Source organism: Equus caballus, chromosome 9 (genome assembly GCF_041296265.1).
Source record: "Equus caballus isolate H_3958 breed thoroughbred chromosome 9, TB-T2T, whole genome shotgun sequence".
Lineage (NCBI taxonomy): Eukaryota > Metazoa > Chordata > Mammalia > Perissodactyla > Equidae > Equus > Equus caballus.
In genome coordinates, this window is record NC_091692.1 from 35422689 (window position 1) to 35439087 (window position 16399).

Genomic DNA, 16399 nt, shown 5'->3' on the forward strand with positions numbered 1-16399 from the left:
CTTACAGTTAATTTCCTTTGATCTAATCATTTCCAAAAGAAATTGCAGAAAATTACCAGGAGGATTCTTATGGATTTTTCTGACACTTGTCAAACACTTCTTGACCTATAATCCAGGCTAACTCTAGCCACTCTGAGACAGAATTTGATATCATTATCATCTCAAGTTCCATTCCCCCTCATCCCCAGATTAGAGACTTTGAATCCTTTGATTTATTAGAGACTTTGAATCCTTTGAAATATGCTGGTTGACAAAAATATTCTCAGGAGAAAAAAATCATTCCTTTCCTCTCTTACTCACAAACACAACATCGAAACAAGACCTAAATCCCAACGCCTTAGCCCCTTGTGGCCACATTCCATTCCCAGGCCTGGCTGATGAGGTGGTCTGGGAAGCATTCTGGCTGGGAGAGATCACATTGCTAAATGGGGACGTGAAAAGGAATGCGGTTTCCTGAAAGTTTCCAGCAAGTACATGGGAATGGAGCTCTTGAAAGAACCATAGAGCTGGAAGCACTTCCCTTCTGAGAAACACTTCCAATTCCCCCATGAAGCCAAGTGTAATAACAGTTCTGACATTATTATTTCAAAGGGGAAAAAATCATTCATGCAGACTTTGCTGCTGTAATTTGGGTATTTATAAGCCACACCCTCTTTGCAACCTTAAAGCCATGTGGTTTAAAATGGAGCCCACACAAAAGAAGGGGTTGTTAGTCAAAGCCATACAGCAATTTCTGCCCAGTCTCTCTGAGGCTGTCAGGGATAGCTATTTTTTTAAGTGATTTCAGACACTTTTTAAAAGTTTGTCTCTTTCTCCTTATATGCAATATATATCGTCAAAGTTTTAACAAAATTTTTCCTTTTTGACCACAAGATAGAGTTCCAGACATGGGCAAAGAACTCATGTAATAAAAGCTCATGGTTTGGGGAACTTAATACAATAATAGCGTGTTCAGGAAAATTTTCTGCAATTGCAGCTCATTTTTTTGTCCTTTAGTGAATCTGCTTTATTTAGAATGAACCGATGGCTCCCAGAAGTCACTGTGGCCTCCCACCACGCACATGTGTCATCAGTTACATATGGACCCACTTCCCCAATGGTCTTGGACAACACACTGCTTTAAGAGATGTAGCGTTGCACACTGATCCTGTGGTTCTTGTGCAGTGGCAGGATGATTTCTTTCTAATTGTGGTAGAATACATATCACACAAAATTTACCATTTTAACCATTTTTAAGTGTACAGTTCAGTGACATTAAGTATATTCACATTGTTGTGCAACTATCACCACTATTGATCTCCAGAACTTTTTCATCACCTCAAACTGAAACTCTGTACCCATTAAACAACAACTCCCCATTCCCTACTCCCTCCAGCCTCTGGCAACCACCATTCTACTTTCTGCCTCTATGAGTTTACCTATTCCAGATATTTCATATGAACAAAATTATAAAATATTTGTACTTTGTGTCTGGATTATTTCACTCAAGATAATGTCTTCAAGGTTCATCCATACTGTAGCATATATCAGAATTTCATGCCTTTTTAAAGCTGTATAATATTCCATTGTATGTAAGGCTGAATAATATTGCATTATATGCTTTGGGTAGAATTGACAATTTTATTAACAATTGTTAATAAACTGTTACTTTAATTAATAATATTAAATCTTCTAATTCATGTACACAGGATGTCTATTTCTTTCTGACTTCTTTAATTTCTTTCAGCCATATTTTGTAGTTTTCAGTGTATAAGTCTTTCAACTCCTTGGTTAAGTTATTTCTAATAAATTTTATTTTGTTATTATAAGTGGAATGGTTATCTTAATTTCATTTTCTGACTGTTTATTGTTAGTTTATAGAGATACAACTGATTTTTTGTGAGTTAGGAATGATTTTTTTTAAATGTTAAAAGGTCAGGTATCACCAGGAAATACCCCCAAAAAGAAACAGACTTACAAAACATTGTTATACTCACCTTCTTTGCAGGTGTCTATATTTTGGGTCCCTGAGAGCTTTGGTCAAAGACCTATCGGAGACCGAAAGAAAAAAAAGACAAAAGAGCTGTCTTACATAAAAAGCTGATTCCTAGGAAACAGTGTGGTGTATATATATTTTTTTTTTTAAGAATTTTTTTTTATTTTTTTCCTTTTTCTCCCCAAAGCCCACCGTACATAGTTGTATATTCTTCGTTGTGGGTCCTTCTAGTTGTGGCATGTGGGACGCCGCCTCAGCGTGGTCTGATGAGCAGTGCCATGTCCGCGCCCAGGATTCGAACCAGCGAAACACTGGGCCGCCTGCAGCGGAGCGTGCGAACCTAACCACTCGGCCATGGGGCCAGCCTATATTTTTTTAAAAGGACAGAGGATTTGGTCTTTGTTTGAGAGAAGTTACCATGACAAGTTAGGATTTGTTCATTTAATAGTGAATATCTATTAAATATCAAGCAGTGCCTAGAGACTGGGGATACAGCAATGAAGAAAACAAAAACTCCTACCTTCATTGAGCTGATAGTCTATGGTAAGAACCAGATAAAAACCAAAATAACCAAGTAAAACATACAATATGTCTAATGATGACATACGCTATGAAAATAACAAAGCAAGAGAAAGAAAAGGATAACCAGAGCGCAAAGCAGCTTTTTGATGGCACCATCAGAGACGACTTGAGAAAGCGACATTGTGACTGAGAGCCAAAGGAGGCAATGGAGGTCAGACGTTGGGAGCCTGGACGGGAGCCAGGCAGAGCAGCATGGGAAGCAGTGCCCCAGCCCAGTGGGAGTTGACAGAGATGGCTGCACTCTGAATCCTGGGGTGATGTGGCACTAAGAGTCGGCCTTTCGCTTTGTGTATAATAACTCTCCTATTTCTGTATTAGTTAGTTTTCTCTACAGAAACAGAACCAATAGGAAGTATACAAAGAAAGAGAGAGATTAATTGTAAGGAATTGATTCACGTGATTACAGAGTGTGGCAAGTTCAAAATCTTCAGGATGGGCTGGCAGGCTGGGGACCCAGGAGACTGATGCCGCAGTTTCAATCCAAAGGCAACAGGTCCCTTTGGGGAATGCTGGGAGAAAGACGAACAGTATAAGATTTTGGCACTGCACCAGGGTCCTTCATGGAGGGAACCCCACCTCCTCTTCTTTCAAGGAGTTCTGGGTCTGTAAACCAGCTCAAGTCTGAAAGTCAATTGAGGAGCCATGACTTTCTGTGTTTAAGATTCAGGTTAGACTTTTGTTCACTTGACCAAGAACTTTTCTGCTTATAGGGATCAAGTAAGAATTTAATAGATTTCCTATCTATTCACTTCTAGAACACCATGATTAAGTAGCCAATGCCATAGGTCTGCATGAGTCAGACTGTTCTGATTACTGCTTTGACTCTGCCTTTGGTAGTAGAGTGTCACCTCTTGGCCCCTGCCACCTCAAGGTCCAGTTACTGCCATTATTAGTAAGTTTCCCAATTGAGTGGTTACAGTTCCCACTAAGAGGCTTGGCTTACAGAGAAGAGCTATTCAACAGTGTTGAATTCCCTCATAAACTATTTCTCATAGTCCTGAAATATATGTATTCTGGATGCTCCCAGCATGGGTGAGTAGACCTTAAATGACAAATCTACTATAATATTCCAGTGACTCTAAGCCTTTGACTCCCTTACTCTACATTAAACCAAGATACATCTGACATTTCCAACTTGCTCACTGTGGGCCATCTTTTGGTCCAGGTTTCAGCCAACTAACAAAACAAATTGTTAGAGCCCTTTCTAACCACCCAAGCTGCAACATTAAACGTACAATCTCTGTTTAGTGAACCCATATCAATAAATTCAGCCTGATCCAACTTTCTGTTCCTTCCACCATCATCCCACACCCTTAATCCCCAACATGCTCCACTCTCCCTTCATTCTTAGGAGAAAAAGTCCACTGACTAAACACATTGGGACTGATATCTAAAGGATCCAATTTCTTAAATTTGGTAGATCACATGGAGAGAAGAAAGGAACAGAGCAAAAAATGGTACAACTAGTCAGATTGCCCACATTTAGCTCCTACTGTGTGCCAAGTGCTGGTGCTATAGACACAGTTCTGTGAGATAGGTACCTATTTGCTTTGTGTTACTGAAGAGGACACTAGAAAAAGAAAGGAACCTGCTCAGTGACATGACTAGAAGGTAGCAACAGTGCGATTCAAGTCTAAGTCTGCCTGGTGCCAAAATATTTCTAAATAATGTATTAAATTAAAATCTGGAACCTTTAGATGCTAAATGCTTAATAATGCCTCCTGGGTTTTCTTGTGTCCCAAAAGTTTTGCATTTTGACACATTCTTCTTTGTGCCAAATCTGAATCCGAAATGTTATGGAAATAAGATGAAGAGGAAATAGCCTCCAATTTTATTTTAGAGCTCAGCAAATGTTCATTTTGTATGGTCAGGGCAACCAAAATCAACATTATTAAATTAAATCATGGCTTTTGCAAAATTACTGATTCACATAGATACCACAAGTTTTCAGAGAGAACACAGGAATTTTAGGGGAAACAGCCTGCCTCTAACAAGGAGAAATTCTGCTGCACAAATTCTGGTTCAGACACGCCTCTAGACATTTTGAGATGCCAGAATCTGGGAGGTCAGAGTAGACATTGCACACAATCCTTTTCCAGAAAGTATGATGTGTTATATTTGAAAAACTAATAGACGCTCCAAGTCAGAGACTGAATGGCCAGTACATTTCAAAAAGACCTAGGATTAAGGTTCTCTGGGAGAAATTGGTTTATGGCTTTATGATTTATTAAGGTCCCTTTGGCCTTGTAATTCAAGTTGCACATTCAAATGCTTGTTGTTATACAAGTTCATTTTCGACAAAACTGAAAGAATGTGCTGCAACTGAACTCAAAGTGGACATCATTGGTCTTTGCTTTGACCAGGGTTGAATCTCGGCACCTTCTATAGTGTGTGGTAGGCTCACAATTGGACTCAGCAAAGATGCTATCGCCTTGAAGGCAATTTTCTCAGCACCAATGCATGAGATTAGGTCAAGAATCTAGGATTAGATACCAAGCCCACAAACTGTGCATTAGTCATTTTATTAACATTAAATAAGGAAAATTCTTCATAAACAAAGAAGACATAGAATAAGTGGCTCATATTAAAGATAATTATTTATATGTTGTGAAATGTCTGAACTTAGTCTCCTGAGAATAAACCATCTAGATGTATTTCTTCAATTCAGCGAGAAAAACTTAACAATAATAAACATGAAATGTCTGCACTTTTTACACACCAAAAGAAAAAAGTGAGAATCCCACTCTAACTGCCTCAGCAGCAGACTCATGTGTGAAGGTAAACAAACAAATGCTTTAGAAAGCACGCGCAGGACAGGATGAGAGCATTCCACCGACCTCAGGGCTGTCTTCCTACTCATGTGGACCTTGAGCAGTGTTGGAATTAAAAGGCAAGGGACAAGGTCTGGGTCCATTTTTTATCTAGAGACTAAAAATCTGAGAGCAGTCACGTTGAGAAAGGCCCAAAATGCCGCATGCTTTGCACTGCTCCCCAAAACAAGGCAAGAACACAGCCAAGCACCAAGGAGGGGATTACAAAGCAAGGGTGTTGGGTCTTCTCTGATACTTTCTCATGAATGCCCCAGCTCACTGCAATCTGGGTGCTGGGGTTCCCTAGCTTCCCCAGGCTTCTTGGAAAAGACGGGATGCTGGTAAATTCTCTAGAAAATAAATGCAGAACTTCCAAAATGCTACTTAGAAAAATAATGCAGTGTTCAAAAATAATCCATGATTTAAAGTGAGGACCCCAGAGGAAAGATTGGGGTTCCTGGAAGACCTGCTCTGGTGGCTGCTGCCTGACCATGGTAAGTTGCTGTGCTGCATGGGGATCACTGGGAAGATCAGTGTTCCGGCTTTGCTGCCCAGAGTGAACTTCTCCCCTCACCCTACAAGAGCTCCTTCAGCTTGGGCAAGCCCCTGTCTCCTGTTAAGGTCCCAGAACCCAGCAAAGTCAGCATAGTTAAAGGGAGTTCTGGAATATGAAACAGAAGGGGATGTTTTGAATATAAAAACCTAAGGCTTAAGATACCCAGAAAATGGGAGAAGGACAAAAGGGGAGCCTTGAGATGTTATATTAGGTAATCCAGGTGAAGGGGAAAAAAAATCCCAAAATGCCAACATTGAAATGAATCCCATAAAAGGCATCCCCAAGAAGGGTCTGGGGTGGGCAATGACCTAGAATATACTTCCTGAGGAAAATATTTGACATACGGAAAAATGAAACCAGCACATAAGATCACCTGAGGGGCCAGAGTTATGGGGGAAAGCAGGACTCTCCTATGGATATCTGCTACATTCAAACCTCCACAGAAAAGCCAACGCCCACAGAGAAGGCAGGTGTGAGGACACCTCAGACAGGTGCATGGGGAGGTTCAAGGCATAGGAACATTTTACAATATATGTTCTACTGAATAGTTGTGGCCACCTTAACAAAAAGCAAAACAAATTTTATTCTTATTAGTTGTCTTTTACCAAAAGATACAAAAGAATTGTTTTGTGAGAGTCTTTTTGCTGGTCAAAGTGCTCCACAAAGCTTGAGGACCAAATGAAACAGAAGAGTGCTGCAGATTCTGAGCATATTTCTGTCACGGCAGTTGGATGAAGGATACACTTCATTCAGATCATTTATAAAGCACTTGGTGTTGACTTCATGAGGACAGGAGAGGCCCACTGCCTGCCAACCTGCTAGGAACATTTTTTTCTGCTCTAACATGGGGTGAGAACCTCCACAGAGCTGGTGAGTCCAGGATAATCCAGATAATTCCATGAGTCCAGTCATGGAGCAGGGATAATTCTCCCACACTCACCCCACAGTGGGCAGAGCCTGGCTTCCAGCCAACCCTGGTCACTGTCACCTAGGACCCCAACTGGTGTGCAGGCTGTGATTCCCCCCACGTGCCCACTCTAGGCCCCAGCTAACACTAGTAAAAGAACATTCTTTACTGGAGCTGTTTCACCATTCATACCTCTGAGGTTTGTACATCAGACAGGCTCTATGTGGTGTCTCAGAATTCAGAAAAAGCATGACTTTTGCTCACAAGTGCACACAAGCCCATAACATGTGAGAGGGCCTCCATCCCTAACATGTGCTATCTCCTCCACCACCCCCAGTCCCTTCCTGCCTCCTCAGCCATTCTGCCCCCAACTACCCCACTGCAAACTGTCATTAATTCTCATGTGCAAATCTCTGAAAACCTGCTGCCCTTGGTGTAGCCAGGCCAGAGGGAAGAAGTATAGAGGGCAGCAACCCATCCATAATCGTCAATGGGGAAGATGGAACAGCCAGGCAGCAGCTAATTAAGTGGGGTTGGGTAATTAAATTCCAGGCTTTGATCTTTTCCTCAAATATTTCCAAATGCTCTGTATCATTCGGTTTTAGACATCATAACAACTTCTCCACAATTAGGAGGTGCCTCTCTGGTTGACCTTCTCTCCGCAGTCAAGAGACCCAGAACTGCAGACGAGCAAGCGTCCCTCGAAGGAGGCAGGTGAAGCCCCTGTCTCTGAATTGAAGTGGTAGCCCGACCTAGCTGCATCTCCCAGGTTTCCCCAGACAGCTTGGCTCTCACATCGGATGGAGCAGGTTTCCCCATATGCCAGGGGAGATGTGGGCCAAGCCACCCTGCCCTTCATGGCAACTCATTGCCTTCTTGTACCAGAGCAGAGTGCTTACCAAGGCAAAAACCCAACTCCTGAAATGAATCATCAGGCCCCCCTTAGGAGGTTCCTCCAGCACCGCCTCACTCTACACCATTCCTGGTTCCTCCAAAGGACCAGAGGAGACAGGAAAGTCCACAGGGGTGGGTTTTGTGGTCCAACATGGCCTCTGAGGAAAATCTTTTCCACATTGTTTTTTGTTTTTGTTTTTTAAAGATTGGCACCTGAGCTAACAACTGTTGCCAATCTTCCTTTTTGTTTTTCTTTCTGCTTTTTCTCCCCAAATCCCCCCAGTGCATAGTTGTATATGTTTTAGTTGTGGGTCCTTCTAGTTGTGGCACATTGGACGCCACCTCAGCCTGGCCTGACAAGTGGTGCCATGTCTGTGCCCAGGATCCGAACCAGCGAAACCCTGGGCCGCTTCAGCGGAGCGCGCGAACTTAACCACTCGGCCACAGGGCCGGCCCCTCCACATTGTTTTGACATTGCATTAAAATGAATAATAGAAGGGGATACTGAGAAAATGCAGGAAATGGTCAGAGGACTTGCTCACCAGTCCTCAATTGCGAAAATCAGATGGATAGTCACGAGAGCGAATTGATAAAGAAACTAATTTGCAACAATGGTTTGGATCCATCACCAAGGCACAGTGTGACACAGTGTCACAATTCTCACCAAGAGGAAGTGCCCCCACAGCACACTCAGACCTGCATCGTCATTCAGGAGGGCTTGTTCCCATAGTCTTGCTCCCCCCTCAAAAGAGGCTGCTCTGTGGACATGGTCTGAGGGAACAGGCATGCCAACATGGTGTGACGCTGCTCCCACTGAGGAACAGCATCCACTTCTGCTACTGACATAGCGGCTGTTTAGTTATTCACTTCTGCTGGAAGAAAGACCTAATCCAGTCCTTTATACAATACCCAAGAGCATGAGGTTTGGAAAGAGCCTGGACTCCTGATGGCCCAGCCTGTAGCACACCCCAGCTTTGCAGCGGCACTGACAGATAAAGTGCCATTTCTCTCTGTGCTAATTGTAGGTGCTGAATCTCCAGGAAATCAACTCAGATTCACTGATAGTCATGATCATTCCATCAACTCCTAGAAACCAGGCCTCCAGCACAAATCTGGGTCCACTATACAGTCCTGCCATGTTTTCCTTACACAACAAAAATAATCACTTACAGGGAAATGGCTGTATACAGGCAAACCCTCTAAACGAAATGAGAACCCACTCCAAACACTGCTTCTGCAGACTTCCCAAACCAAACAGGAGCCTGAATGTCTGAACTTTTCTATTACTTCATCTCTGTGTAAAGCCCTCACAACCAACAAATAAGTACGCTCTTTTAACACAAAACAATAGAAAGTGAGAAGGCTGTTTCATTACTTTTCCGCCTTTGGCTCAGACACGGAAAGGCTATTCTGGGCTGACTCTTACAGGAAGTACCAAAAACCTCAGGAGAAATGAGTTCCTGAAAGATTTCCAGCCCAACTTAACAGGCTGTTTGAGACATTTCAGACAGGTTTCTTCTGAAGAGCCAAACATGTGGGTGCTTATCTGAACTGAACCCACACCTTTGGAATTTTACACCTCACTCCTGAACACCTCACTGCATGCTGCAACTTGCAGCTCCCCTAGGCACTGTCTCCTGGGAGGAAGAGTCACCTTTACATACACCTGTTCTGTCTAAGGTGGTTGGGAAGCCAACAGTAGCCATGCAGTGCTTCCTCCAAGTTTGTCTGTAATTCTCTGATTCCTTCTACGGTCTGGGCAACCACCAAGTTTAAAAGCAAGCCCACTGGAATGCTTCAAAGTTGCATGATCATAGGAGGGCTTTACAATAAATACACTTGGAGCAACTCAAAACAGGTACCAGCTAGAAAGACAATTAGAGTGCGTGTTCTGCCAGGAAACGGTGCCAGTTTTTACCTGTTGAAGCAATTGGGAAATAGACCTGTACTTGCTGAAAAATTTACTTGTACATGCACGCATGATGTGGGAGGGTGAGCAGGTGTTTGTGAACCACAGTTATATTCTTCACAATGCTCCCTGTATCATTAAAAAAGAATGCTTGGTGCTCAAACTCTCACAACGGGGGAAAAATATCCTATGGAACTTAGAAGACTGATTGAGTGATCAGTATTTCAGTGAGGAAGAAAGCAGTTACTATTGAGCATGAATTTCCTCAGCCAGCATATTTTGGGGTTCTCTTTATTTGAAAGCAACCATCTTTGGATTTTTATTCCAAACTCTTCTTTGCTGCCAAACAGTGGGAAAGGAAATAGACCTGGTAAGCAAGGCTCAGGGACACCATCAGTCACATCCTCGTCCTCTGGGCTGGATTTGTCCAGGAGCAGCATTTCCCCTCCACTAGCATCGAAAGACACCTCTAAGAGAACAGAGACACTAAAGTAATTCATTGAGCAATCCTGCTGAGAAATGAATCCCCATTTCAAGCCAAATCTAATTGTACAGAGACACTAAATGAGTGCCTCGGTGATAATAGAGAAGGAATGCTTTCATTATGCTGTAAGTATGAGTGAGACTCTTCTAAAGAGTGTGCGACGCACACTGCCAATGCATATGTAAATAGAGAGCTGCATTTTATATTTTATTCACTAATTTTTTATTAGAATGGAACATAGATAAGACACATTTTCATGACAAAGAAAAAATAATTTGAGGTTTCTGTCTCCTCTGGCTGCCTCCTTGTTTCCTGGGTTAGAAGCTGTACAGTGCGGGCAAGATAGGGGGCCCTCTTGTCTTCTTTCCTGCCATGTATGAACAGCTGCTTCCATGAGAAATCTGAAAGCCAGGTGTTAGCAGACTCCCAATACTCAGAGTCCTGCAGCAGCAAAAGCACAGGTGAATCCTGCACTTTTGTTCACAGCTGCCTCCTCCATGGTCCCAGAAAGCAAAGCCACTGTATTCAGGAAGTGGTCGCCTGACTACTCTTGGTCTGTGGTCTGTGGTCTGCCCATTGTGGTCAAAATTGTGGTTGCCTCTTGGATGTTTATTCCATAACGGCACCATCTTTAATGGTGCCAACTTATTGCCATCTTCTACCCCTCCCCCAAAGACTTTCCTGTAGCACGTTCCTAACTATTAAACTACTTATAAACATGTCAGTGAAGTTGTTTTACTTTCAGCATGGGCATTCAGAGACCCAAAGCCCACTTTTTCTTATACTCACAATGCAAAGAAAATAATGAAAAATATTGGAACTAAGCCAGCTGCAGAAGGATTTCATTTAACCTGGTCAATCATGCTCAGAGTTATAGGAGCAAATAGCAGGAAGATGGGAGACCCAGACTATCAGACACACCAAACCCATGGAGCATCTACGAAAATGGATGGATATGGACCCCAAGTGCATATAAGCACAGGTGAGCAGCCCACTGGATTCACAGAATAACAAATATCCAACCTAGTCAACCAACTTACACCCACTCTACTTTGCAATTTTATGTGCTATTGGCTGTCAGTAAAGCTGTATAACTGAGGATCCCATCTATCTGTCTAACTCTTTCAGCAGCTTTGATTTCAATGAAAAATGACAGGCATATTAAAAAATAACCCTGGGGAGGCCCCTGCAGCTGAGAAATCCAAATTTGAACTCAGGGACCTGGGTTTACCAGCAGATAGCTGCATTTTATCCTATGGCTTCAGAATCAAACAAATTTACTTGTAAAACCTTAACTAGGATCTTAAACTGGTTACAGCAATGTTAAAAGGGGGGACAGTGTGCATAGTGATTCAAAGTGTCCATTCTCTCATTGTACGCTTATCATAACCCAACTCCAATTTGGAAAAGCAATGCCCACAACCCAACAGCTATCTCACCAAGTGAGCAACTGTCCAGGCCAAACAAAGAACATCAGCTTTCTCTGTTTAATATCTTCATCCTCTGCAACTCCATGTTACTGCCAATGTGCAGAGATCCCCTTCCCAAGTGAGCTACAGTGTTGAGGGTCATTCCAAACCACTAGAATTGCTGGCTTGCTTTTAGGTGAGCACTATAAACAAACTCCTGCCCAAATGGAAAAGGTTTTCAAAGGCAGCTTTTCTAACTCATCAAAGCCAGGCTCCAGACTTGAATACTTCTCAAGGGCTTTCTCATGTTTTCCACTGTTTTGTTTCCAGAATGCATCCTGAATCCTGAGCCTTTCACATTTATGTCTCTAATAGGCCATAAGCAAATGGTCTCGATATTTCAGTTGGTTTTGAATGGCTGTAAAGTTTTCCCTCTTTAGGGTGGGCAGATCCAATCACTGCAAGATAGACTACCCCAACTCAGCCAGCTGACAAGCTCTTCTGGAGAGCACATCTCTCCAGCTCATTGCTGGCATTTATTGCAGGCCTTACAGTGTCCTAGGCAGTTTGCAGGCATTATTTCCTTTAACCTTTACAGTACCTTATGCGATAGATTACATTATTACCCCCAACATTACAGATGAGGAAACTGAGACAGAGTGTTGAAATCACTTGCACAGGTCACATGGCAAGAAAATAGCAAATCTGATGCTTCAGCCAGGGCTCCAGCTCAAAAGTCCAAGTGCTGACCCAAGCTGAGCCCCGAGGATATGTGGCAAACAAAATGCCCTGGTGGATCTTACAAGGTACAATAAAGAATTTAAATGAATGCACATAATGTATTAAATAATTGCAGGAGGACTAGAAAGTACAGATTGCTATGGAAACATAATGGTGGCAACTTGCAAACTATGTGGTTTCCTTATATGGAAATATACACCACCTAAGAGAGAAAAGGGGACACACACAACAGACCCATTTCCTCTCCTCCAGATCTTGATCCCTGAATGGAACAGGTTACATTTTTAATAAGGAACTGGAGAAATACATAAAATACCTAAAATCTCTAATTGTTAGTTTGCTCTCATCTAAAACCCAAGAAAGACCCTAACACACACACTTTCCAACCTTTTGAAAAATTCTGCTAAGTGACATCATTTGCGTTTTTTTCCAAGACAGTATACATTTCTCTGAGTTAAAAATAAGAATTTGGGGCCAGCCCGGCGGCTCAGTGGTTAAGTTTGCACGTTCTGCTTCAGCAGCCCGGGGTTCGTCAGTTCAGATCCTGCATGCGGACCTACTCCCTGCTTATCAAGCCATGCTGTGGCGGGTGTCCCACATATAAAGTAGAGGAAGATGGGCATGGGTGTTAGCTCAGGGCCAGTCTTCCTCAGCAAAAAGAGGAGGATTGGCAGCAGATGTTAGCTCAGGGATGACCTTCCTCAAAATAAAAAGAAAAAGCATTTGCCCAAGACTTAGAAACTAAAATGGAAATGAATAAATGCTGCTTTCTGTGTCATGTACACATTTTTCATCAGAATTTGATTTTCAGAGAAAACCCAGCTTTTAGCAAATGTTTTCTCTCCTATGAAGTGGGGATGATACACGGAGGTGTCAGTAGTGAAGTAGAAAATAACAAAGAAAGGAAACTTGTCTGATCCACGCTTTCATTGTGATTTTTACGATTTATGAGGAAGGACATTGAAGCTATTGATCAGCTAAAATATTCTAACTTGCCCATGAATTTCATTTATCTATAGTATTCTCATAATAATATCAGCTGGCATATATTGAGCAGGTATTATTACATACCAAGTTCTAGACTTGATCTCTGTAATACTTATGCCTTTTCAGGCAGGTATTGTCATAACCATTCCATAGAATGTAGAACTGAATCACTATAACAACTACCTTCTAGTGAGTGCTTGCTCCTTGCAAGGTGTTATTCTATACACTTTGAGTCTTAGTGGACATTTTCCATTGATTAGTAGCTCAACATCAGAATGTTCATCCTATTTAGGAGAATGAGTCCCACTTTCCCTCAACACACACCTTGGTGCCTTGCATCCTATCCTTCAGATGGGCCACTGAATCCATAGAACAGGATTCCCTCTCAGCAACAGTTAGCGAGTCTCCCTGTAGCTGCAGAGGAGCTGAGTCCTGCAGCAGCACTGGATTCCCAACCAGGGCTCAACACTGTCAAGGTCCAGCCATCCTTGGTTCTTGCTCATTTTCTAAACCTACTTCTCCAGCTGTGCCATAGTAGCCGCCTCACAAATTTGTTCTCTGCTTAAGTTAGCCAGAGGTCATCTGTGATGTTTGTGAGGAAGAATTCTAGCTAAAACACATGCATTTTCTTATTTAATCCTCATGGCAATCAAATGAGGTAGGCACTTTCACTATACTCATTTTTATACACAAGAAACTAAGGTACAGAAAGGTTAGACACCTTACTCAAGATTGCACAGCCGGTGCTAGTGTTGAAACTTGAGCAGTGTGACTCCAAACCCAGCTTGGAGAGATTTAATAACTTGCCCAAGCAACTCTGGGTAGAGTCATCATCTGGTTCCACCACACCAAGCTGCTTTTCTTTGTGTCAAGCCCAACTCTGACACAGGGGAGACACAGAGACCCAGAAGAGCCGATCCAGAGATTGCTGCAATACAGAACCTAACACTTCAAGGCTTGTCCACTAGAGTCCTAGGACTTTTCAAATGCTCCATATCCCAATACTGCTGCTGGAGGGCAAGCCTGCCCTTTCCAAGTGGAGCCCTGACCTCCTCACTGTGTCTTGATCCCAAGACACAGAGGGTCAGATGAGGTCCTGCAGAACAGACCATTACTTAACTCTCACTTCCAGGAGGCAGGTCTCCTAGCCCCAGTGGAGAGGAAAGGCTCCCACTGTTCCTGCACCTGCAGCCGTGCAAGGGGAGTTTCTTCTTCTTCTTTTTTAAATTCCTTGTTGTTTCCATAAATCTCAGACCTCTTAACCTCCCAAACTCCACATAAAGGTACAGTGTTTCCCCTTCACAAACAGCATACTGTGCCCTTACTTCTCATCAACGCAAAGGTCACCAACCGCCTGTTGAAAACAACTTTTCCTCTGAGAAATGTTTGTGTTGCTTACTTTCCCTGTAGTTCTGAGTCTTTTTTCTTTGTCCATTCAATGTTTCTGTGAAGGTGCTGTATTGATAACAACTTCAGCCCCTCCAGCGTTCACAGCAAATGGAAGGCCATGAAAGAGATTAACTTTGTGGCCCTGGGGAATTTTGAAAATGCTGGGAATGGGATGGGCCCCTGGGGCCACTATGGAAAGCAGTCATTAGGAGGTCCACAGGCAGGCAGTTCTTGATGACTATATTAACACTTTCAAAGGCTCACTACTTCACAGGAAAATGAAAGAGGGGTCACAGAGATGTTTTCCTTCCCTAGTTCTGAAATGGTTCATTCTGCTTTCACGGGAGTTACTCATTGCCAGAGAAAAGTTGCTGATTGTTTCAAATGATATTTAACACAAAAGAGAAGGAGGAGGAAGAAGAGGGGCTTGGTGGAAATTTTCACTTTTGGTTTCCTTTTCAGGGGGGCTACTGAGCTTGTTTGATTTGGAGACTGGGCTAATCTAGCAGTTTCATGAGGGGTTGGTTTCAGATTCTGTATCTTTTTGTACTCTTGGGTACAAAGCCCTTCAGATGAATCAAAGTACATGAAAACTTTTTTTTAAAAAAATCCCTAAGGTAAAATAAATCATTCTATGTTTTTTTCTTATCAAGAGTTTCTATATTCTGTATGTTTTGTATAATGTATGATACACTATGAAAACTTACTAAATGTTAAAATAATTAGAATTTATATTACATATATGTACACAAATTGAAATTTTCATTCCCTTTTATTTTTCTTCACATTATAGAAAATTTGTATTAGGTAATTTACATTAGGCAATTTAGAATTTGTCTCATCAACTGAAACTTTGAAGAGTGTATTCAAGTGAAAATAACAAAATCCTTGTGTTTTTAGCAGACTTTGACATTGACCCCAGTAATATTTGAAGTCCTTTTGAAATACCACGTCAAAGACACCATCATTGGCTCTGAAGAACAAGAAAATTGCCTTCAACAACTCCAGGAAAAAGCCTACTACCCCAGCCATGGCACCTCCTCCTTGCCGCAGAAAAGTTCCAGCAAAGCATTTATTTTCCCCACCCCACAGTGCAGTGGAAATGAACCCCAAGTATATCTGAAGGAGTAAGCACAAAACAAGTTGTCCTGATGAGTGACCCTAAAAACACAAGCCACCTGATGGAAATCTCTGGGGAAGTGAGTGTTATGGGATAGTCGCGGGAGAGGATTCTTCCTTCTTGTGAGCCTCTCTTGGAATGGGAAGAATAGGAAGTTTCCACCATGTGATATGAGGGAATATGTTCTAATCACTCTCACCCACCCAAGAGACTCAAATCCACCATAGTGCTTAATCCGTTTAGCTTTAAGTTTATATTTTTTTAAATTTTTAATAAAAATGCAAGTGTCCTAAAACTTTAAGACTCTGTGCCTGGGAGGGTACATTACTGGGCAGTCTCTTTGGAGACCTCAGGTAGGTTGTGGGGTGGGAGCAAAGGGCCAGCCACTAAGACAGGCCAGCCTGATATCTTTCTCTTCCCTCCTTCCTCCCCAAGCTCAAAGACACCCAATTTAAACAGAAAAAGTTGAAGAATGTTGTGCAAATATTTTTTCCACTACCCTCTCCTAGAACCTATACTAAAATGATCTGGATGCAATAGCTAATTACGTACAGTAGCATGTAGAATAAATAGGGTTGGTGTAATTTCTAAAGATCCAAATACTGAGACAGAGAGAGATGTGATAAGCTGTCGTCA

General features: G+C 42.3%; 1 long non-coding RNA gene across 8 annotated transcripts in view; it reads right to left on the minus strand.

Annotated features, from left to right (window-relative positions):
• Positions 1–16399, minus strand: part of LOC106780982 (uncharacterized) — a 167700-nt gene that overhangs the window by 16088 nt on the left and 135213 nt on the right. For 7 of the 8 annotated variants that reach the window (XR_011421310.1, XR_011421309.1, XR_011421311.1 and 4 more), the window contains one exon: positions 1977–2027. The exons of the other annotated variant lie outside the window; for it this stretch is intronic. This is a non-coding gene — a long non-coding RNA (uncharacterized lncRNA). The remainder of the gene's footprint in view (positions 1–1976; positions 2028–16399) is intronic. 8 annotated transcript variants of the gene reach the window in all.